Below are 24,403 nucleotides of genomic sequence, written 5' to 3'. Positions count from 1 at the left end.
ACTCTGACAACTAGCCAAATTTCCAAAAAGACTGCTCTGTATCATTTTACAAAAGGTCTGTAGTGATCTTGGGTTCAGAGTTTGAGAACATTATACATGATGCACCTGAGAAGACATTAAGACATGATGTGTGCAGTGAGCACAGGGTGTACTGAAAAGATTGACAAGTACCAATATAACACAAGGCTAAATGCAAATAACATAGAAGCATTCTGAGTTTATCATTTCCCACAAACTACACTGTAGGAAATGAGGAATGTCACCGATTTCTTCAAACAGACATGAAGTAATCATTATGCATAGTCAACATGTACAGAAACAGGCTGGTAAAGGCTATGGGATAGTGCGGGATTCTGAAGCCATCCCAAATCCAGAATTACAAATTAGAAGCACTCTTTTTAAAAAGAAAGTCTATTGAAAACTAACGTTTGTATGTTAAAAAAATTCAGTGATTTGTGTGGTTCTTTACTTTTTTGAAAGAAAATAATTGACATAAGTTATAAGCTAGAATAGACCAATAACAAATTGAGATAATATTCAAGGAAATCCCAAAACATACAGGACTAAATACCTTTAGTGTTTCTTAAAAACTACATTGTGTGTGTGTGTGTGTGTGTGTGTGTGTGTGTGTGTGCTCACAATAGCTCAAGTGTGAAGGTCAGAGAGAAGACAACTTTGGACTTTGTTCTTTCCTTCCACGCTGTGTGTATGTGTGGTACACAGATGCCATGGTGTGATTTGAAGGATAGGGAAGAACCTGCAGGGATCAGTTTTCCCCTTATATCTTATGTGTCCTGGTTGGGAACCTCAGCAGCAAGTACCTTTTCCCATGGAGTGATCTTACCCTCCCAGGATTACAGATTGTGTCTGAAACTACTAATTTTGACATCATTTTGAATGTTTTCTAGAATACTAAAGCAATTTTGTGTGTGGTACTAGGAACTGAACTCATAGTTTTGTGTTCCACTGAATAAAATCTTTATCCATTTGTTTTAGTTTTAACTTTATTTTCAGACAGACTATCACTAACCAAGCCTGGTCATGAACCCGATCCTCCTGCCTCAGCAACTGCAGTAGCAGAGATTACAAACATATACCACTGAGCATAGCTTAAAAAGTATGTTCCTATTTTCTTCATAATATATCTGAAATAATAGCATAAAAGAAATTCTGAGGGCAAGCAGAATGGCTCAGTATGTAAAGGCACTTATTGCTAAGCCTGACTTTTTAGTTCAATTCCCTAGGATCCAGAAGCAGAGAACATATTTCTGGGTGTTATTCTGACTTACATGTATGCACTGTGACACATGTTTGCATGCAAGTGTAATCTACACCCTACACACACACACGTGTCAATGTAAATAAAAATTTAACAGAAATTTTGAAATCAACTTAAATAAATTAAATTTAATTTTAACATCAAGAGTCAATAATGTGAAATAGTTTACTAATAAGTGATAATCAACTAAGATCCATAACAAAATATGATAACAGATAATTTCTCAAATTTAAATTCCAGTTAATAATCATAGTAGCCAATGCCTCTTAAAATTCTCTAGTGTCCTCTTGTGCGTTCACTATTTCCCCATTTAATCTCTCTGATCAGAGAACTCTATGTAATTAGAGTGAATATTTCTTAAAAATATGATCACATTAGGGGCCACGGAAATGGCTCCATCAGTAAAGTATGTGTGGTGCAGCACAAGGGCCTCATTCATTGCCCAGAACCCACATAAAGTTGCTAGGCATGTCAATGTGCCTCTAATGTCGGCACCAGGAACACAAGGACAGGAGATCCCTGGAGCTCACTGGCCAGTGGAGGCTAGCTGAATAGATGAGCACCAGCTTTGGTAGGAGACAGTTTCTCCAAAATAAGGTGGGGAGCATTGGAGAGGGATACTAACATCAACTCCTATCCTCTACATTCATGTACACACACATTACACAGACTTTTTTTCTTTGTTTCTCAGTGTGTGTGTATACACCTACGTGCCTGTGCCCTCTGAGGGAAGAAGAAGGTGTCTCATGCCTGGATCTAGAGTTACAGGCACCTTTCTCTTCCAACATAGAAAATGATCACACTACACATCTTTTACAAATATGCTCATTACAAATAAATGCAGTTTGACTGAACAGGGTGAAGCTAACAGCGGCTGCAGCCTCACCTGGATTTCGTGAGAACTGTAGAGTGCCTCAGTGGGTCAAGTCGACAGCTGCAGCCTCAGGCACCTGGACTTTTGTTAGACCTACGGAGCACCTCAGTGTTACATGTGCAACCTCAGTGCCTTTTACTGCTCTTTGCTTTAAGGTGTGTGTTGCACTTTGGTTTTCTTTTTCACCAATACTTAACTTCTGAAAAAGATGGAAATTGTATCGATTGCCATTTGCCATTCATTCCTCCCCAGTAATTAGAATTGTGGATGACATGCCTTTATAGTAGGAATACCATGAAGTTAGAAGGTGTGGTGGTTTGAAAGAAAATGTCTCCTATAGAGAGTGGCACTATTTATTCGGGGTTGTGGATTTGTTGGAGTAGGTGTGTCACTGTGGGAGGGGAGGGGGGTTAAGGTCTCCTATACTCTAGATACACCCAGTGTGACACAAAGTTGCTTCTGCCTGTGGATCAAGATGTATAACTTAGCTCCTTCTCCAGCACCATGTCTGCCTACATACCACCATGAAGATACCTGGACTAAACCTCAGAAACTATAAGCCACCAGCCCAGTTAAATGTTTTCCTTTATAAGAGTTGCTATGGTCATGGTGTTTCTTATGGCAATAGAAATCCTAACTAAAACAGAAGGGAAACAAGGATCATTACCAATACAGTCTATAATGTATTTACATTTTCAATGTTCTGACTTAAGAGATTTTAGATGAGGCTAAGCATCTGTGGTACTTACAGTTCCAAACCACAGCTAAATTTAGTTTCAAAGTAATTGAGATGGAAACAGGGGGCTGGAGAGATGGCTCAGTCTTTGTGAGAGCTTGTTTTTCTTTCAGAAGACCTGAGTTCAGTTCCCAGCACCTGTATCAGGCAACAGAAAACTGCCTATGACTCTAGATCCAGGGATAAGACACTCTCTTCTTGCCTAAGTACATAGGTACATGCAAGAACAGAGAGAGAGAGAGAGAGAGAGAGAGAGAGAGAGAGAGAGAGAGAGAGAGAGAGAGAGAGAGAGAAGTAGGATTGGATCTCTTTTGATTTGAACTGACTCTGGCTCTATCATCTCTCAAGAAGGAAGGAGAGCTGAGAATTCACACAGTACTCCAGTAAGAAACATCCTCAGCACTATTGAGGTGGCTCAAAGTTGAAGAGCACTTGCTGCTCTAGCAGAGGCCTCAAGGCGGCTCACAACTGTACGTAACTCCACTCAACGGTTCCTCTGGCTTTCTCAAGTACTTGTACTCCTATGTACACACACACACACACACACACACACACACACACACACACACACACACACTAAATCTTTAAACAAGGAAAACAGATCCATCATGCTATCAGCTATGCTGTGTCAATTTTCCCATTACTTCATAATGGTTCCTGCCAGCTGCTCCCAGTTCCTTTCTTACAGTCTCTTCTGAGAGCTCCTCTCTGTGCTCACGATGTCACAGTCCCCTGTTCCCTTGTGCTTCACCTTCTTCATTGTCCTATCTTCTCTAGGCTTTGGAGTTCTGGGGCCCTTACCCATTTACTCCCTTACTTCTCTATATGAACTTAATCTAGAGATCTCATCAATAGTACTTCATTGACTCCATTTTTAATTAACTAAACATTCTTTGACAATATCATACGTATATAACATATCTTGCAAACCTTCACCCATAACCTTTCTGATCTCCCTCCCACCACTTACCAACCCCAACTCCCCAAGAGTCCTTTTCTCTCATTCATCATTTTTGTTTTGTTTTCTGATCCACTAAGTTAATCCAGGGACATCGGTGTGACCATGGGTTTGGAACAGTTCGCTGGAATCTGGTAGGCTCACTATTGAGTAGATAACTAAAGACAATTATTGTCTATTCCCCAGATCCACCAGCCTCTCCACAACCTATGATTAAGTTACTAAAATTGTTTGCCAACTTTGTATATCAGTGTCAATGATGACTGAAATAAAGAAAAGCAAACTCTCGGACTCAGAAAGCTAAGGGTATTACTACACTCTCTGAAGGCATAATCTCCTGCCTAGAAGAGCAGCCTTGTGTTCCAGTACCAGTTGCTCTCAATAGTGCATACTTCTTAATATCGTCTGTGAGACCTAGACCTCTCAATTCTGCTTCTCTGAGCCCCTCTCCTCTCATTAACAGACTCATGCTAAGTAGATTGTGGAACTTAGTATAAACTTTTATACTTTTCCAAATCTTATTTCTTGGTAGTGTGTTGTTCTCTACCTTTATACCATTATTTATCACACCTTGGTATGATCCATAAAACAGCACTGTCAGCATTACCTGAAATCTTGTTTGAAGTAAACATTATTCAGCCCATCCCAGACTTCCCAAATCCCTAGAACCAGAGCAGGCCGAGCAAAGAGTTCCCTGGGCTCTTCAGAGGAGTCTGCTATAAACTGAAGAAACATTTTTGAGAGTGGGCTATGCTAACCAAGATCACTGCCACCTGTGTATGTACAGCTGCAAAGAATTTCTTGCTAGTTCAACAATCTTTGTTTTTAAAAACCTCCCTAGGTGAGGGGCTTGGAGTGCAGCTCAGTTGGAGAGTGAGAGAGTATTTGTCTAGCATTCATGATTCTCTGTTTTTTTTTTTATCCCCAAAACTTCATAAACTGTGTGTGTTGATGCACACCTGTAATTCTAGAACTCTGGAAGTAGAAGCAGGAGGATCAAGATCATCCTGTGTGATGAGTTAGAAACAAGCCATGGCTACATAAAGTTCTCTTAAATAACAAACAAACAAACAAACAAATCACTACAACAAAAGGATAAGCTACATGATTCCTGTGGAAAAGAAAGAATGAAAGTTTTCAAGTTAATATGATCTATCTTAGACTCGAAGTAAAGTGGTATCTGTATTATGGCTTGGTGGTTGCACATTTAGTACAAGTGGATTTTATTCTCCACTCATCAAGTTACTAACTCTGTTCATACACAACTGTCTGAATCTCTGCCAGCAGAACTATAAACTTAACTAGTCATGATAAGACACCAGATCCAACTGATTCATATTCTTCTGTGCATGCTATTTTCATGGCGTATTTAACTCTAATCTGAGCTCTACCTGGTTAGAGACTAGTCCATACTCATCTGATGTAGGAACACACACACCAAATGTTCTCAAAGCATCTATACTGAAGCATTTGCTCAGCTTTTCACTTTAAGGATAAAGAACAAATGTTCATGTCAGCAATGTGAAGCCTTGGGGGAGCAGTTAACAACCACATGAGAATTTCAGAGACATTCAGATAAGGTCAGTGTGCAGCTGACAGTTCATTTCAGGAGCAATTTTGTGCAGTATATAGGATGCTGGGGGGACTCCATATGTGACTGAGTAGAGTGTTTGCCCACCATGCAGGAAGCCCTCAGTTCTATCCCAAGCACTGTATAAACAGAGCGTGGAAGCACAGACCTGTAATACCAGCACTTAGGAGTTGGAGGCAAGAGGATAAGAAACTAAAGCTCATCCTTACTATATAGTGAGCTGGAGGCCACATTGGGCTCTATGAGATCTTGTCTCCAAAAGAAAGAGGAAGAAGAAGAGAGAGAAGAATAGGAAGAAGATTGGAAGATTGACTCTGCTACAGTCTAGGTCAGCAGCACTGTGTCTCTGGTTTGTTTAGCCATCATATATTGCTAACAGACCAGACAGTTAAATTTAATTATTTTTTTAAATATGTATGCCTGTACTTTTTGTATGTGTTTATCTGAGTGTATGCATGTGCCACATGCATGTGGGTAACCAGAGAGGCCAGAAGAGGGTACAGAATCCCCTGGAGCTTGAGTTACAGGCAGTGTGAGGTACCTGATGTAGGTGTTGGGAATCCATCTCAGGTCCTATGCAGGAGGTGTTCTTAAATGCTGTGCCATTTCTCCAGCCCACATATTATATTTTTGAATATAAAAATAATTTTCTGCTGTTTACCAAAAATTGTAGAATGAAGCTGCCTTCGTCTTGTCTTCAAAGAATAACACGATTTGGGGTATCCAGTGTGTCTACCCACATTTATTAAAGAATTTAAAAAGCTGTTGTTTTGTTTCATATGTCATATTTACTTTCAAGTTACTTCCAGAATGTATTTCCGTTTTTAAGAATCTATAAAAAGGAATGATATGAAGTTCACTTGAATACAGATGATCTATGTTTAATGTAGAATATTCCTTATGAAAGAACACAGAAACCCTGGCAGCTTGGCCTGACTACCAGTCAGTTAATTAATAATTATTTGTATGAATTATGATAAATCTTTTTTTAAGCATCAAACAAGAATAGCTACATGAAGCTAATTTATGTCACTGGTTATTACATGATAGAGCCAAGATGTCATAGAATCCACACTTGTTAAAACTCCTTCGTATAACACACGTTGCTCACACACAAAATAGGGTACAATATCTGTGAGCTTTTCACAAAAATAATGTAGTGAAAAGGGTTTGTGAGCTCTTTAGTCTATCAACTGAAGTTCAGTAACCATATCTGGCTAATTTAAATAAAGGAATAAACTGTATAAGGATTAATGGTCTTTAAAGCAGGGAAAAGTAATTCCTTTCAAACAGAGAGTTTTAAGACTTCTTTAAATCCTCAATAAACATCTAGATTTTCGAAGTCTAAGTTTGATGCAGGCTGTGGTTGAAGTAGATGACTGCACACACTGGCTTGATGGTGGATGGAAGGAACAAGGGATAGGGATGGTGGGGAAGCAGAAAAAAAGGGAGGAGGCGATGAAGAAGAGAAGGCAAGGACAAAGGAGGGGGCAGTGAGAGACTTCAGATGAGCGTATTGCCATCAAACAAAGGACACTCTGTGGGAATATAAATAGTCCATTCATCATGAAAAGAGGGAAATATTTTTTAAATACTCAACTCCATGGAGTATGATATTAAGTATGAAAGGAATCCAGGGAAGAGAGGTCCCTGGTGCAGTTCATTGTGAAGTGTGTTAAAGATCACATCTGTTCTCATCCTTCCCCAGTTAAAGAGTCTCAGTCGAGGCGGGGGGAGTGGGATGTGAAAAGTGGATAAATGTCACCCCAGCTGAAGACCCTCCATTGTCTTTTCAAGGTAATGTTTAATGTGTTTCCTTTTCTGCCAGTAAGTTAAAGGTTGTAATTGCCCAAGAGTCAAATTAAGATCCCAAACAAAGGTTAAGCAAAATAGGACTGCTCAAGATGGCCAAGGAGCCCTGAAGCTCTGAGCTGAGTTCAAGGCTGGCATTATTAATTTGCTCTTCATAACAGGACTGACCTTTAGATGGTACTGGGAATGGAGGGAGGAGATTTGGCATGAACCTGATCTCATTTTAACTAACTGTGTTTCTTCTCAACTATCACAGCTTGTAAGCCAAGACCTTCCTAGTTGGATCCAATTGGTCTGTCTGCACAGTGCCAAGTCTCAGAAGACAGAGCCAACAAAAGGCCGTGGATAGGAAGGTTTCCTCCTTTTCAGTAGAACCTGTGACTTTCTCAGGAGTCAAAACCAATATTAAAAGAGAAAATTTATTTTATAGCTCAAACAATGTTTCCCAACACATTTACATACTGAGCATCTACCAGTTTAAGTCTGAAACAAATCAGACACAATACACTTTAAAACTAAATATTTCATCCAAAGTTAAAATTTCAAAGCTGCCTTTTAAAGAGAAGAGATGGAAACACAATTACTTTTTCTTTTCGTTTTTTTTCTTTTTTCTTTCTGTTCTTTTGTTGTTGTTGTTTTTCGAAACAGGGTTTCTTTGTGTAGCTTTAGTGCCTGCCCTGGATCTCACTCTGCAGACCAGGCTGGCCTCCAACTCACAGAGATCTGCCTGGCTCTGCCTCCCCACTGCTGGGATGAAAGGTGTCAACGCCCGGCATCACTTTTTCTTTTAAATTTTTACATAGAATGTGCATAGGAGACATGTCTGATACTATATTATATAAAGGAATTCAGTACCCTAATGAGGCAGCTAAAGGTAAGACACCAAATATATATCTTTTCTTCCAAGAGAAAAACAGAAACAGAAATTAATGAAATGGGGCAGAACAGATACTAAATGTGCTTTTAATTATTTTTATTGCTTTTGCTATTAAAATGTTAATCAGCTCTGTGCAGGTATTTTAAAAGGAAGAAAATGTCGAATTACATTTCTCCTGTACAGATGAGCATTCCATGATCCTGTAAGTTCAATTTCTGTATGTGTATAGAACATTTGTGTGTGGACTGCCCCAGGACCCTGATGATTACAGCCAGCTTTAATACATAAACACTGTGCACACATGTTATACAATTAGGAACAGAGTTTACACAGGCTTTTATTTAAATCTAGAATAAAGTAGTTCTCTGTATACTTTTCAAAAATTCCATGGATCAGAAACAATTAAATAAACACTAGGTGAGTTTTAATTTCTCTTGTAAGTATGCAGCACACACTATTTATGTCCTGCTTAAAGGATTGCCCCCCCAGCTGAAATTCTTTTTGTGGGAAGTCAGGCAAGGCGTAGCCTCAAACCAGTCAATGTTTCCATTCATGGATGGAAGAGAGCTTTCTATTTCCCCATTCTCTGTGAATAGAGCAGCCAGAATTCTCAAGTCCCTTAGAATGCCCTCTCCATTCAACAATTTAAAAATAGATCATTCCTCATACATCTTTAGAGGAAAACTGGTACAAAGTGTCCTTTTACAGGAATTATAAGACCACAGGTTGTTTAAATTAATAGTATTCCTTCATTTTTTTTCTTTTTTAATTTTCATATTCCAAGAGAGGAGAACAAATTCTGTCTAATGTCTGCCTGGGGGAGGAGGCACCAGGGAGTGAGGACCCATCTGCTAGGAAAAGATAACAAATTCCAAGACTGTCTCTGTTGTAAAATTACCACTACTTGGTCACAAGAGAAACGATTCATTTTGAGTTGATGCTTATTAGCATAACAGCAGCATTTGGAGAAGTTGGTGTTTATTAGCTGATTCATTTCTGTTATAACCTTCTCTGTCATAAACATATGAGCATAAAACTTTCCAGTAAATCACAACAATGAATCAATGTACCATTGTAGACCTGGTCACTTTTCCTCTTGTCAGTTATAATTTTTACAAGGGGGCTGTGTGTGTGTGTGTGTGAGTGTGTGTGTAAGTGTGTGTGTGTGTGTGTGTGTGTGTGTGTGTGTGTTCATACAGTGGCCGAAAGATGACATCAATATCACAGTTCTATCAATCTTATTACTTTGAGACATGGTCTCTCACAGAACCTAAAACTAGGCAGCCTCGGCAGTCTTATCTCCATCTGCCATCTATACACACACACACACACACACAGACACACAGACACACACACACACACACACACACATACACTCACACTGATATATACAAGTGGTTCTTCTCTAAAATCAGATATATATTTATGTCATAGTTCAACCTTCTTGTTAATGTGTGTCTATCATACACAATCACTATTTGGCTATGGACATGAAAGCTACTTTCACAAAATGGAGCAATGTTGATGTCCAGGCTACATGACATCTCCCTCAAGTCTATACAGCACACCATGGTGAGTCTTATGGGGCCTCTTGTCAAACTGAATCTGTGAGTCTAGTTTCATGCCTTTCTTCTGTCATAGTCTCTTTCATCAGTGCAAATAAATCCAGCAGGGTGGCAGTGCTGAATTATAGACTCATAGTGGGCTTCAGTACTTTCACTTCCAATGGTATATTATTTTTGCTATTTTTCCTTAATTTTCTTTCAAACCAACTATGTATGTGCATGAGTGTTTGGGTACCTACAGAGGCCTGAAAATGAGTGCCTCGAAGCCAGAGTTATGAGTATTTGGGACCCACCTGACTTATGTGCTGGGAAGTGAACTCAGTCCTCTGTGAGAGCAGCAAGTGCCCTTAACCACTGAGCCATCTTTCCAGCTGCTCTTTTGCTACATTTCATGTTATAATTTTTTCACTGTTTATATCTTTGCTCTTATTTGGCTGTTGGAGGAAATCAGTGGATGTGGAATTAAATTTTATCTCTCTAACCTTACCAAGCTCTTCAAGAACAGAGAGAAGTAAACCAGGTGTGGTGGTGCATGCCTGTAATTCCAGCACCGGGGAGGTGGAAGCAAGATGACCATCATTAGTAGACAGTACGTTTGATGTTAGGGCGGCAAACAAGCAATCATGGAAAAAGAAAGGGGGGAGAGAGGGAGGAGGAGGAGGAAGAGGAAGAGGGGGAGGAGAAAGAGAGAAGAGAGAAAGGAAAGAGAGAACAGGTTAAGGGGTGACTAGCAGACCCTGAGTTCAGTGCTTGTTTCCTGATGCTCTAAGAACATACCTGAGCCTGGGTACTTTATGAAGGATTTATTTAGTTAAAAGTGCTGAAGGACTGGAGGACCAACAGCATCATCTGGGCTTCTATGAGTACTTCAGGTTGACCTAACTTAAAATGTAAATATAGAACAAAAATAGGATGAGGACATGGGTTGGTGAGGAAGTATGTAGGTATCCAGGGAAGCAGAAGTACCAGTCATGCTTTATAATAACCCAGGTTATTGAGGACAGTCTCTCACGAGCAAGGGCTCACCCCAATCAGAAAATAATTCATCATTCTTAAAGTCCCCAACACCTCTCGATACCTATACTCATCTTTCATGTTGACGGGAATCAAATACATCCAAACTGTAGCAATGACCATGCATGAGCCTTTGTAGGAAATGAGACTCTAACACAGCCATCCTCCAGCACTTTCTCACTGTTTTATTTTTTAGTGCCAAGTATTCATTGTGCTTGTGTTTCTGCCTATTGAGTACATTTCTTTACCACTGTCCCTGCTCCTCAAGCCTCTCATTTCTGAGTGAACAATCCAATCTATTCATCTCTTACCAAAAAGCTTATCTTCATTACATGATGATGTAACAATGAGATAAAAGAATACTACAAGAATCTAGGGATAGCTCAGTCAGTAAAATGCTTGCTTTTGAAAGCATAGGTCCTAAATTCAGTCCCTAGTATCCATATACAAGCTAAAGCCAGTACTTCAGAGGAAGGGACAAGAGGATCCCTGAGCCTTGCTAGTTACCCAGGTTAGTCAAGCAGTGAGCACATTGAACATTGATCTCTGACCTTCACACACATGTACACATTACAAACCCACATGAGCAGTGCAGTACACACACACACACACACACACACACACACACACACACACACACCTGCAAAAGGTCCAATATACACAGAAAGGAACACGCTATGATGCCATGATGCTCTTCACATATTTAGAGAAGCTGAGGAGACTGAGAAGGGAACTGCAAACAAGGTACACAGTACCCTGTGATTCCTAAACCATTCATGATCCTACTCAAAAAAAAAAAAAAAAAGAAATGTCTAAGGAAATATTAGGTTCCTACCCTGGCATATCCAATCATAACATGATACAATGTTATGCTGCTTTCGTATTGACTGAATTATATGAAATTGCTGTTCTAGCTTCCCGAACCCACCTGACAGGGAAAGTCTTGACTGAACTCACCCCATAAACTATAGCCTGTAAGATCAATTTTCTTTGTATTTATTTATAAATCTATACTTTGGCAATGTAATTTATTCAGTACTCTCTGTGCCATTTGTTACTTTGAGCCTGTCCACAAGAGATGGATCCATTAAACATGTGTATAACATCAAAGTTCCTGGGCCCCAAAGCAGAATGGCAGCCCTCCTACCTAGCTGAATCCATCAAAATAAATTGGATGCTGTGAGAAATTTTGGTGTCCTGCCATCTGACTTGATGGAGTGATGTTCTGATCTTCACATTCACTGGCCTTTCAGATGTCACAATATGCACATACCAAGGTTTCAGCCAGCATCTTCAGTAATGCACTCAGCTATAGCACCTCCTAGCAGATCCCTGGATCATGACAAGATCCCAAGCAAGTGTTTCCACTTGACAATCACCTGTTTCACAGCGACAGAAAACTCTCTTTTATAAAACAGCATCAACATTTAAGGCTACAATGGACTGCATCTGTGACAATGACCCATAAGATTATAACGAAATCATGGCTGGGGAGACAGATTAGTCAGTAAACTCCTTGGTGCTCAAGCATGAGGTTCTGAGTTCAGATGCCCAGAAAGCCCTTAAAAAGCCAGGTATGGTGGCATGTGTTTCTAATCTCAGAGTTGAGGAGGAAGAGAGAAGATTCTTAGGGCATGCTGGTCTAGCTAATCAGTGAGCATCAGGCTCAGTGAGAGACACTGTCTCAAAGAGGAGGGTTTATATGAGTGAGAATTGTTGAGACCAAGGTTGGATAAAGCACAGGGACTAATAGCCAAATGAATGGAAACACATGAACTATGAAACACATGAACTATGAACTATAGGCTGAGAGCCTAGCCACAGGTCCAAGGAGGGATCCTGTTGCAAAGAGAATAAGGAAGAGAGTGACAGAACAAGGCACCCAGTGCTGTACTCTTGCCTCCATTTGCACATAAGGGTACACACACGCACATAACACACACACACACACACACACACACACACACACACACACATACACTCATGCGAAATAGAAAACTAATCACAGGACATAAGAAAGGATTGGGCACATATGTACATATGTAGCATTGTTTAAATGGAGTTAGCTATTTTTACATTACAGTACTTTGTTTCTTTATTAATTAAATTTATTCATTTATTTTACATCCAGACCTCAGTTTCCCCTCCTTCCTCTCCTCCCATTCCCTCCCCACAACTCCCTTCTGTACCTCCCCACCCACCCAGAGTTAAAATTTAATCCAGAATTTTTTTTTTGTTTTGTTTTGTTTTTTTCGAGACAGGATTTCTCTGTGTAGCTTTGAGCCTTTTCTGGAACTCACTTGGTAGCCCAGGCTGGCCTCGAACTCACAGAGATCCACCTGCCTCTGCCTCCTGAATGCTGGGATTAAAGGCGTGCACCACCACTGCCCGGCTCCAGAAATATTTTAGAAAGCAGCCTGACACTGCCTATCTCAAATTTTTTAATTTTTTTTTAATTTTTATTTATTTGTCTGTATGTCCATGAGTGCATATCACAGGTGTGCAGATGACCAAGGAGGCCAGAAGAGAGAGTCAATTTCCCTACAACTGGAGTTACTGGCTGCCATGAGTCACTTGAAATGGGTTCTGGATATTGAACTTGAATCTTCGAAAAGAACAATTGCTATTAGACCGTGAGCTATTTCCCCAGCCCCTGTCCTGGATATTTTAAAAATTCTTTAAGCAAGCAAACTTTAACCTGAATGACTGCCTAAAGTCTTTCCAGTTCTAGGTTTTTTCTGACTACATAAACTCATGGGAAAGGCAGTGAATTTCCCAGTCTTCAGCTTGGGAAAGCATGGTCTCTACTACACAGTGGGTTTTTAGAGCCTGCACAGTGGCCCGGTGTTACAGATCCGTAAAATCCAGTCACCCTTAAGGCCTTTGTATTGATGAATGTGTTGAAAAGTAATGAGTATACAATGAGGATGTGGCCAGAGACCATTCTGTGGTCACAAAAGGCTGCTTCTGAAATTCTCATGGCTATAAAACTCAGAAAAGTTCCCCAGTACTAGTTACTCTTGTTGATGAATAGGCTTAGCATCAACACATCCATCATTTAAGTAAAAGTGGAGGTAGAAAAAATCTGTAAATAAATAAAACATCGACACACCAGCCATATAAGTGGCTCCTGAGGATGAATATCTTGACATCAGCATATATCTGGGCAGTTATCCCTTTTTAAGATGCAAATCAAAACACACTGTTAATTCACCAGCTACTGGAAATTTGTGACCAGGAAAATTCAATATGTTATGTTGGTTAATAAAGGTTTCAGTTAGAAATTTTATGTTCAAATTTAATAACATTCAGTTAATGACCTTGAATACCTTGTTCAGGAAGGTGGAAGAAATTATATGCAAGAAAGGGATGGCCTTAGCTCCATCTGTGGCCCTGTGGCATATTCTAGTCCTCTGATGTAGATGATTGTAGATTAGAGTGAGGAGCAAATGAAGAGGTCAGCAGAGGAGCCCCTGCCTCAGGGAATGATGCCTCTATGGGCATTATCTTCATCTCCTTTAAGGAGAGAGAAAAACACTCCCTGACTTCTCAAGTAGCACTGGGGTATTCAGGAAATGACTATTAATACCACTGCATATTCATGACTATTAACGTACCATGTCTCGGAGAGAAAGAGAAAAGTCTTTCCTCTAAATATGTACTCCATCACCCTAGAGAGATGCTTACATTGCGGCCTCAGTGATATTTTAGGGCTTAGACAATCTCTTCTACTTTGAGGCTGTTTTCAACTTGGTTCTCATCCTTGCTTTAGAATGCATCCAAAATATATGTTTAGTTTTCTAGACTCAAATAACTCGGGAAAATGATAGCCAATCATCTCATAGACGTCTCTGCCCAGAAACAGGGACTTCAAATGGAAATATCGCTACTATTTTCTACCAAAGAATTATAATCAGAAACACTTTCTGCTGTGATTTGAATGTGGAATGTGCCCTGTACATTGAACAGCAGGCCCCCAGTTCTTTGCACTGTTTGGGAAAATTGATAAACCTTTAGAAGATGGAGTCTTGCTGAAGGAAGTGGATTCTTAGGGACATACCTTGAAGTTTTATAGCCTGGATCCACTTTCTGTTGGCCCTCTGCTTCCTCATAGAGGATGCAATATAACCAGCCGGCTACCTGCCCCCGCTGCCATGCCTTCTCTGCCAAGATGGACTGAATACTCTTGCATCGTGAGCCAAAGTGAACATTTCCTTTTGGAAGTATTTTTTCAAGATATTCTATCACAAACATAGGAAAAATAACTAAGCCACTTGGTATTAAAAGTCTATAAAAGTGATTATTATTTCTCTCTCTCTCCCTTCTTCTGTCTTTCCTTGAATTCTCCTTTTCTCTCTTACCTTCACTCTCTTCTCTTGCCCCTGCTCCTCTTTTTCTCACTCACCTCCATCTCCCTCTCTCTCCTTGTCTGTTCTAGCCATGATAAAGATTGAAATCCATTGTCTCAGGAATGCTTGAAAGATGTCCTCCCAGTGACCATGACCCGCAGCCCCAAAACTGGAAAGCCTTGATCAAATAAATATTGTCTCCTGTACAGGATCTTGATAAGGTCAAAACACTGCTGACTTCGTAGGAGTGAATATTGGTTATAGTCACATGATTTCATCAGAATACTTCTCTGAATTATTTAATTCTCAGTAAGCCTTGTCTTCATAATATTACCTTACAGATGTTTTTAATCATTTTCTCAAGTAGTTTAACTTTATTACTGCAATATATTATAAAAATTTTCAAAAATGGAACAAAGTTGGAGACTAGAGTGTCATTTCCTAGATTCTACAGTCATTGCCTTTTTTCTGAAATAGTTGGTATTGGGGACTATGGGAGTCCAGCCCCTCGATAGTCCCCTCCCAGGGTCCAGGAAGAATCTACAACCAGCTGATAATTAATCTTTAATGAGAAGAAATGAATCTATGTACACGAAACTCCTTAGTCCATACACTTTATTCTTCTGAGTCAGTTACAAGCTTATATTCTGCTCTTGTATTTAGCTCATTTCTAGCCTGATTTCTCTTTACACTTGTGTGCAGTCCCCTCTAGGTTCTATCTTAATTCCTTCATCTAGTTCTGCCCCTTCTAGGTTCTCATCCATCTTGTTCCTTCCCATATCATCTTTTCTCCCATCTTCTCTCTCCTCATCTCATTCTTCCTCAACTTGTTCTTCCCCATCTAGTTCTTCCTCATCTTCCATCTCGTTCCTCTGGTGTTCTCTTCTAGCCCTTCAATCTACTTCTTCCCCATCTCAGTTTGTTCCTCTCAAGTTCTTACCTGTCTAGTTCTTCCACTCTCTTTTCTTTTCTCTGTCTCCGTGCCCTGGAAGTCCGGGTATATAAAGCCAGGCTTCCAGGGTCAAACAGAGAGGTGATAAGAATCACATTGAGAGGCAATAACAGTTAATTATCATTTGCAACCCCAAAAGAAGTGACCAATGGGGAAATGAATTAACTAAAGGCTAAATTCAGGTAATATCTAGGAAGGGGGCTTTTATGTGCTCAACTATAATCTTAAACATGATTGGTAGAAAATGTTAAGAATCTATAAGTTGCTAGGTCAATGGGAGAAAATAAAACTGTCTTCTTTTTTCCTGTGGCTCCTATCTGTCCAAGCTATCTGCTGTTTTTCTGCAGGGTGGGGGAAAAGTGTGCTCAGTCGCTAGGCAACCTGTGTACAGCTAGATGCCTCTGGTGATAGTTAAAGGGAGATCTGGAACCAGAGGTAAGATTTGGAAAAGGAGGAAGTAAAGCTTAATTGGCACATCCGCCAGGCCTTCTCAAACAGGTAGCCTGGATGGTTAAGTCTGTTCTTAGAGAATACAGAGGTAACTCTGATAAGGTACTTTCCTCCATCTAGGGATGGTCCTGGCCGGATGCTGCCAATGACGATAATTACAGGGAGGCTTGAACTGGGGTTCTGGCTGAGCATAGCTGTCAGTGCAGGAGGTTATCTAAATATTCCTAGAAGTGGTTAGGTAAGAAGTTAGAGGTCTATAAAGTTAGTAAGGCTGTAAGAAAGGAGGGTCAGAGCTGAACTGTGTAAAGCTATTGCTTAACATCCACCTGACCTAGGTGGTGTCTCCTTGTGGAATTTACCTTAAATCAGGAGACTTGTATGTGGACTGTTATTACTGCTACTCCTTGAAAGTGGCTAAGGGAGATATCTGATTCCAGAGGAAGCCTTTCCTGAGGCTATTCTCCAAATACCTGTAATGTGTATGTCCAGAGAGTGATCAGTCCACACTGTTAGCCCTTCTTAGGGAAAAGTCAATTGGGAAAACTATGAAAGCACACATGATTTTCATAACAGAATACAGCTGATATATAACAAGCCAAATAACACCAAAAACTCCTTGGGATTTGGCTTCCTCTGGAGGAATTCCCTGATTCCTCCAGATAGTGACTTTGCCATAACCAGTTGATTTCTTATGAAATATTCGTGCGGCTTGCAGGCTTGCAGCAAGTTGGCTTTATCACATTTCCCATGTAGACACACACACACACACACACACACACACACACAATCATTTAAAAAAATTTAAACTTATAGTAACAAGTAGTACTAATATTTTAATGAGTTAAAATATGTAGTTAAAACTGAATTATGTATCTCTAAAACTCCAGAATCACTGAGAGTTTAGTAATTGCCTGTCCTCTCTGAAGAAACAGAAAATACAGGATTTGGGAAATTATTATGTATATGGGTAGAGAGAACAATAGAAGTACCCCTCTCAGTGTGTCAGAAATTGGGCAAGGGATAGTGGCAGAGGAGCCATTTACTGAAATTTGAAACAAACAAATGTATGAGATGCACATCACAGTCTATATAATTTTTGCCACAAACATTTTATGCAAATAGATGAATATTAAATCAACTTTATTATGCACATTGAAGTATTTCAGGATGAAGTATGCTGATGTCTTGATATTACTCCAAAGTAAGAAGTATCTAAAATTAACGAATAGGTGAATTAAAGGCTATAATGAATGTGTGTGCATGAGTGTGTGTAAATGTGCATGTGTGTGTGTGTGTGTGTGTGTGTGTGTGTGTGTGTGTGTAGGTGCATGTACACACACTTCTGTATGTATCTGGGGAGGGGGATCCAGGAGTCCATGTTGAGTGTCTTGCTCAGTCTTCACATACTTTTCTGAAATAGGATCTCTCAATGAACCAGGAGCTCATTGATTTGGCTCCACTGGCTCGTCAGCCAATACCAGAGCAAATCCACCTGCCTCTGGATGCCCTAACACTAGATGACAGGTGCACACCACCATGCCTGGGTTTTTGGTTTTTACATAGGTGCTGGTGATTTACCCTCATGTTCTCATGCCTGTGAAGTGTGCACTTTACTGATGGAGCTATTTCTTCAGCCCCATGAACATTTCTAATAAGGAAGAACTTAATCATATACCTGTTCTCTTCCTTTTCTCTCATCTCTTTGCTACCACACTGAACCCACAGCTTCACCTTCCTCGTCCACACCCACTCTATTTTCTTTCCAAAGCTCTATTCTAGTCACCACTTAGAAAGAGTCTATGCTGGTTCAACTTCCAGACCTCTGCTTACTTTCTGCTTTCAACTCCACAGGCTACCTGACACAGAAAGTTAAACCATATTTTAAAATTCCAAAGTGAAAAAGATGTGTCATGCTATGTGTATACCTCAAACAGAAAGCTTGATTAAACACTGCCAAGTCTCCATTTACAAATAACATGAGTGTTTCCCAGGTTCCTAGAGAGAACAAAAATCCAGCTATCTTATCCCGATGTAGAAATATTAGTACAGAAACTACATGAGCCCAAATCTCTCCAAACGTTATTAAAAACCTTCGCTGTGTAAACTTTAATGATGTTTGCATACAAGTGTTAGAGTCCATAATAATTTTTTTCAGAGTGTTTTATTATAAAAATAAAGCATGAGCTCTGTTCCCTCCTGCAGTAATGAAAAAGGAATAAATATAAATAAAGTAAGTAGAGCAAAGATCGTGATTTAAAACCCAACAGTTTATTTATTAGCGCTAATGTAGAAGTTTCCCTAAATAATATATAGAAACCTAACTACAGCATGCATAAAACTTAACATAAACATCTTATTCTGTTGAACAAAACAAACTAGGAACACAAAAGAAACAACAAATAAAGAAGGTGCTTCATTAACTATGGCACATCATTAGTTCATTCCCACTAATACTTGAGTCATAAATTGTATGTATGGATATAAAGCAAAGAGAAGCAGCCATAATATAATTACACTGGGAACTACATCCTAATTGTTCTTGGGTTTTATTTCAACAATTTCATTCTTAGATCATAGTGTGGAGGACAACAGACAGGGAGGGTTTCTCTTCTTCCATTCTTAAGGAGAATAAGAGAGACAGCTGGAGGGACTAACCAACTTAACATTGCTCTTTGCTTGCTGAGAGCAATCGATCTTTAATCTGCTGAGTGTGGAGCAGTTTGCACGCTGGAAATGAAAAGCCATTCCTCGGACAATGGGATGCCTTTTCTCATCGGAGTTCCGTGCAGAAAGGTCACCATAGAACCTGCACACATCACAGGGATTTTTAGAACAAATCAACACAGAAATAAAGAAGCTTCCTAATGTACCCTACCAAAAGGTCTGTGTTGCATATTCAGTACTATTTTCATTCAGATATATGGTGAGCAACAATGCATTCCAACACAATACCACTGTATCTTTCATCTCACAACAGCAGGTGATGATTCTCCTTTTACAAAACAATTAGCACAGTAGGGATTTCCTGGGTAATGTGACAGCCGGTACCATGTAGGGGTATGAATGTCACTGTGGAAAGACTTATTGGTTCTATTTTGCCACTTATCCCAAATTGGTGGCTAAATTCCTGAAGTATTATCCTCCTCATGAAGAGTCCGAAGACTTAACCTCAGAGTATGGTGGGAAGTGAATAAGATAATGAGAGCTAAGTCCTTAAAACACTGGGATACTGCAGATGCTAAGTAGAAGCTAAGTAATATAAAGGCTGCAGAGATGGCTTAGTGGGCATTGATGCTTCCTATGTAAGCATCCTGGACAGGTGTGGCTAGCTGTGCCTGTAACTCCAGAACTCTGGGAGGCAGAGACAGGAGGGTCACTGGGGCTTGCTGGCTTCCAGCCTAGCTCTAGGTTCAAGGAGAGACACTCTCTCAAAGGGAATGAGGAGTGTGATAGAGCAGGACATCCTTCTCTGGCCTCTGCATGTGCCCACAGGCACTCACACGAGCACATACACCGTGTACATTCACACACCAAAAATAAATGAATTAATTAATTTAATTAAAGAAAAAGAAAAAAAAAAGTTGACTTTGTGAAACCTAGTTACAAGCCCACACTTCAGCTGTTGAAACAAAATGAGCAGTGTCTACAGAGCCTCATGCTGCTCAAGGTGTTAAAAGTAAGTGATCTGCCCTAAACAGGACATGAGTGCCACCCCTTCCAAAGCTCAGGCAATATCACAAAAGAAGGGGTGGAAATCATGGAGTGGATAAATGCTATGGAAAACAGCTGTGACAATCTTAACTTTGGGCAGGACACAGCCATCACAACACTGAACTCACAGAGGCTAAGTTTGCTTGCACGGGACCTGCATACAACTGATCTTATCAGCTCATGGACCGTTACCCCTCCCTAGGAATTAAGAGTATTAAGGGATGCTGATGAAGGGAGAATCATTATCATCAATTAGATGGCCCTGATTAAACTTGGGGGGTGAGGGCGGGCTGTCACGAAATAAAACAAAATGACAAGTAGGGAGAAGGAAAGTTGAAAAGAATGGGAGGAAGATGAGAGAGAATGAAGGATGAGATTAACCAGAATATATTATATACACATCTGAAATTGTCAAGTAATAAATTTAATTAATTATAAAAACTACAATGAGTAAGAAATGCCATGAGAAGCTGGGGGTTTGATAAAATTATGAGGAATGGTTTCAATTTTAGTGCATGATCCGCACTAAGGGAAAGAAGAATAAAGGTAAATGATCCAGAGAATAAATGAGAAATTAATCTGACAAAGATTTAAAACCAATTCCTGTAGCTCATTGATCACCCATTGGTCCTTACAGTGCCTCCTTCTCTCCATGGTACCTTAGAGACAAGTTTATAAGACATGGGATTTAAGCCCTTTCTTCCTCCCTACACCCGTTTCTGAGCACCGCTTTCTTATGCTTCATTTGCACACTCTTCCACACACAGACACATACGGACAACACACAAACTATTTCTCTCTCCCTTTGTCCTCCTCTCTCATGCACACTGACACACAGACAATATACACACATGTGCACACATTCACTCAAAATGCATTTGTTTTTCTCTTCACTGAACTCTAAACTGGTTTTGCCTCTTTTATCATAACTGGTATGCTGGTCAGTGTTAATCATCAACTTGATGAAATGTATTATCATCTGGGCATGCCTGTGGAGGATTTTCTTGATTGTGTTAATTGAGTGAGAAGACACATCCACTGTAGGTGGCACTATTCCTTGGCTGAGATCTTGAGCTAAATGGAGAATGAGAGCTGAACATTAGCATTGATCATTACCATATGCTTACTGACTATAGAAATCACCCGACTAGTTGGTTCCTGTTGCTTTGATTTCCTTGTCAGGATGGACTGTAACCTTGAATTTTAACCAAAAACATTTTTTTCCTTTGTCCCCCTAAGTCTCTTTTATCAGAGTATTTTATCTCAGCACCAGGAAGACAAACCAATGCAACGGGTTAGCATACTTCCCTCATCACCTTATACAGTGTTAATTAAAAGTGTGCAAAACCATACTTGATTCTGGAAGCTCTGACAGGTTAGAAAATGAGGTGCTATGACTTAGTGAGGTCACACAGAGATTATAAACAAAATATTAATGGGGTTTTTGAGAGATAATGCACTATAATTCAGCTGAATTGGTCAAACTGAAAGAAATCAGAATGCAACAGAGAGGCTTTGATTATCAAAGGAACTTCAAGTTCATCACCCCAAATTAAGAGCATATTTCTAATAGCCAAGAACATGAAGAAGTGTTTGATATTGTGAAGAAAACTGACAATTCTTTTATTTGTAATTGAGAGATGATCAAATGATCACAATCAAATATTGTGTATGTGTGTGTATTTGCTCATGGTCAGAAATTTACGGTTCTAAAAAATACCAGATTCATTAGAAACCATTTTTGTTGGGGTCTGCAAGAAAGCTTGGTGGGTACAGAGACTTGTCATCAAGCCTGACTACCTGAATTCAACTCCCCAAACCCATTTGATAGGAGAGAACAGACTCCCCAAATATCCTCTGACCTACACACACACACACACACACACACACACACACACACACACACACACACACATTTTTAATCTTAAAAAAATGCTTATCAGCCCATTTATTTTTTTCCTTTCTTACCTGGTAACACCTTCAGACTGACATAAACCTGAACATAAATATTTAATTAAATATAATCTCCAGTGTTCATGGCCTAAAAACCAGAAATAGTTATTAAGAATGCTTATTATTTCTCCATTACAAAGCCCTCAATCATTAGAAGGCAATAACTAATCGAGAGTTTACAACACGACATGGGGAGCATACAGCATGGCATTCTCTTCTGCAAACCTGGCTTGTGTACTACTTAAATTTCAGTCAGACTGTTCACTGAGAAATTGAATACTATATTCTGGAAAGCTTTCCAGGGATTAATTTTGCTATGAACATGAGATAAAGTATACTATTGAGATGGAATACTTTCACTGACTGACACACATAAGCTCTGGGAATCCCCAGGAATGCCAAGCTGAACTACCTTTGCCCTTGGCAATAAGTCAGAGTCAGAAATAGGATTGGAATAGAATAAACTGAGCTAGGACCATATCTAAGAGAGGAACTATGATCAGCTTATAAAATCCAGCTAGAAAAGTAGAGAAACTGGCAAGATGGTTCAGTGGGTAGAGGTACTTGTCACCAAGCCTCACCAAATAGACTTTGACCCATGATCCCACAGGGTAGAAGGGAAGAACCTACTCTTCCATGTTGTTTTCTGTCCTCCATGTAGGCACTTTGACACATGAGCGAACACACAGACACACAGACACACATATACACAGACACACATGCATACACACAGATGCACATACACACAGACACACATATACATACACACAAACACAACTGGAGAAATGCAAAGAAACAAAAAATAAAAAGGGCCTTGAAGAGGATCCATTATTAAGGAGTAGATGTTAAACCAGGCTATAAATGCTCAAAATATATGTACACATCATAGCATATGTCTGTACCCCTACTAAATAAACAAACAAAATGTAATGATTTTTAAAAAATAAAATGTAATGTAAACTCTAGTTCAAACTACACACTAGCCTTAACCTGACAGATTTTAGGAAGCAAAAGATTTGAAAATAACCTTTATTTGTAATTGATATGAGTGCTCACTCAGAAGATTGCTTTGGGTCTAGAGAAAGGATCCTAGAATTACTACATTAATTCAGCTAAGTCATAGACTATCTCTTTAAAAAATTAAAAATCAATAAGTAAATAAGAAATCAACTTCATAGAACTTTGTCTTCGTTTATAAATCTCATGGCATTTTTAAATATCTTGTTATGAAAATTTCGTGTTTTAAATTTAAAAAGTGGTGCTAATTTTTCAGAACTGGCAGTGTAGTATTTTATGGTGTGGACCACATGGTGACTGCTGATGCTTGACAAAGTTCCAGCATTTCAACATGGCACACCACACTTCTCCAGCACCTTTTCACTTTCATTTTTAATGTTTCTCACTATTAATGTCTTTCCCTTTGGGAAATTTTATGTGGGCTTTGGTAAAAGACAAAAATGTGTAAAATGATAGGCTCTTTAAACAAAATAATTCTTTGGAAAAAAATCCCACCACCTCGCAACCAGAATTTCCATTGTGTCCTCCTAATTATACCAAAACCAGAAATGTTAGAAATTTACCAGACACACTTGATACCAAGTATGAAATGCCTACAGTCAGATCCAGAGCCTGAGGCCATTAAGAGCAAGAGTTCAGTTAATAAGTGTAGAGAAATCAGGATGGTATGATATAATGAGAAAAGAGTAAGATATCAGGACCTTCCCTTTTGGGAGTGTTTGAAGGCCCATATAGTAAGACTAGGACATTGTAATATAGTGTCTGGTCCACAGAAGAAATCCTTTCCCTAGGTCAGGCATCTGAATAAGCGTCTCCATTCCTTCAGGGGCTTGAGGAAATTTCTTGCTTGCTAAAGGAGTCATTCTCCTTATCTCTGGCAAGAGGAACTTTTGACCCTTGACTAGGAATCAATGTTAGATTCCTCAGGCTACACCTCAGCTCACATGCCCCCTTTCTTCCATTTAATCCTGTGTGAAACTCTAGATTATAAAAAGTGTATTCTTTTTTCAATAAATGCTGCTCGTAGCCATCCTGATTCACCCTCAGATGGTATCTGTCTCCTTGCGCTTCCTTTCCCCATCCTGCCGACTCTTCACATCCTTTTTGGGACCTGACCCCCCCCTCCCCTCCTCCGATAAAGCAGATCTCTGGCAATTTAAAGATCTCTAGTATTTTTATGATGAATATTGATGATATGTTGTTTTTTTGTTTGTTTGTTTGGAGACAGGGTTTCCCTGTGTAGCTTTGCACTTTTCCTGGAACTC

This window comes from Peromyscus eremicus, chromosome 15 (genome assembly GCF_949786415.1).
Source record: "Peromyscus eremicus chromosome 15, PerEre_H2_v1, whole genome shotgun sequence".
NCBI lineage: Eukaryota > Metazoa > Chordata > Mammalia > Rodentia > Cricetidae > Peromyscus > Peromyscus eremicus.
Note: the sequence above shows the minus strand (reverse complement) of the source record.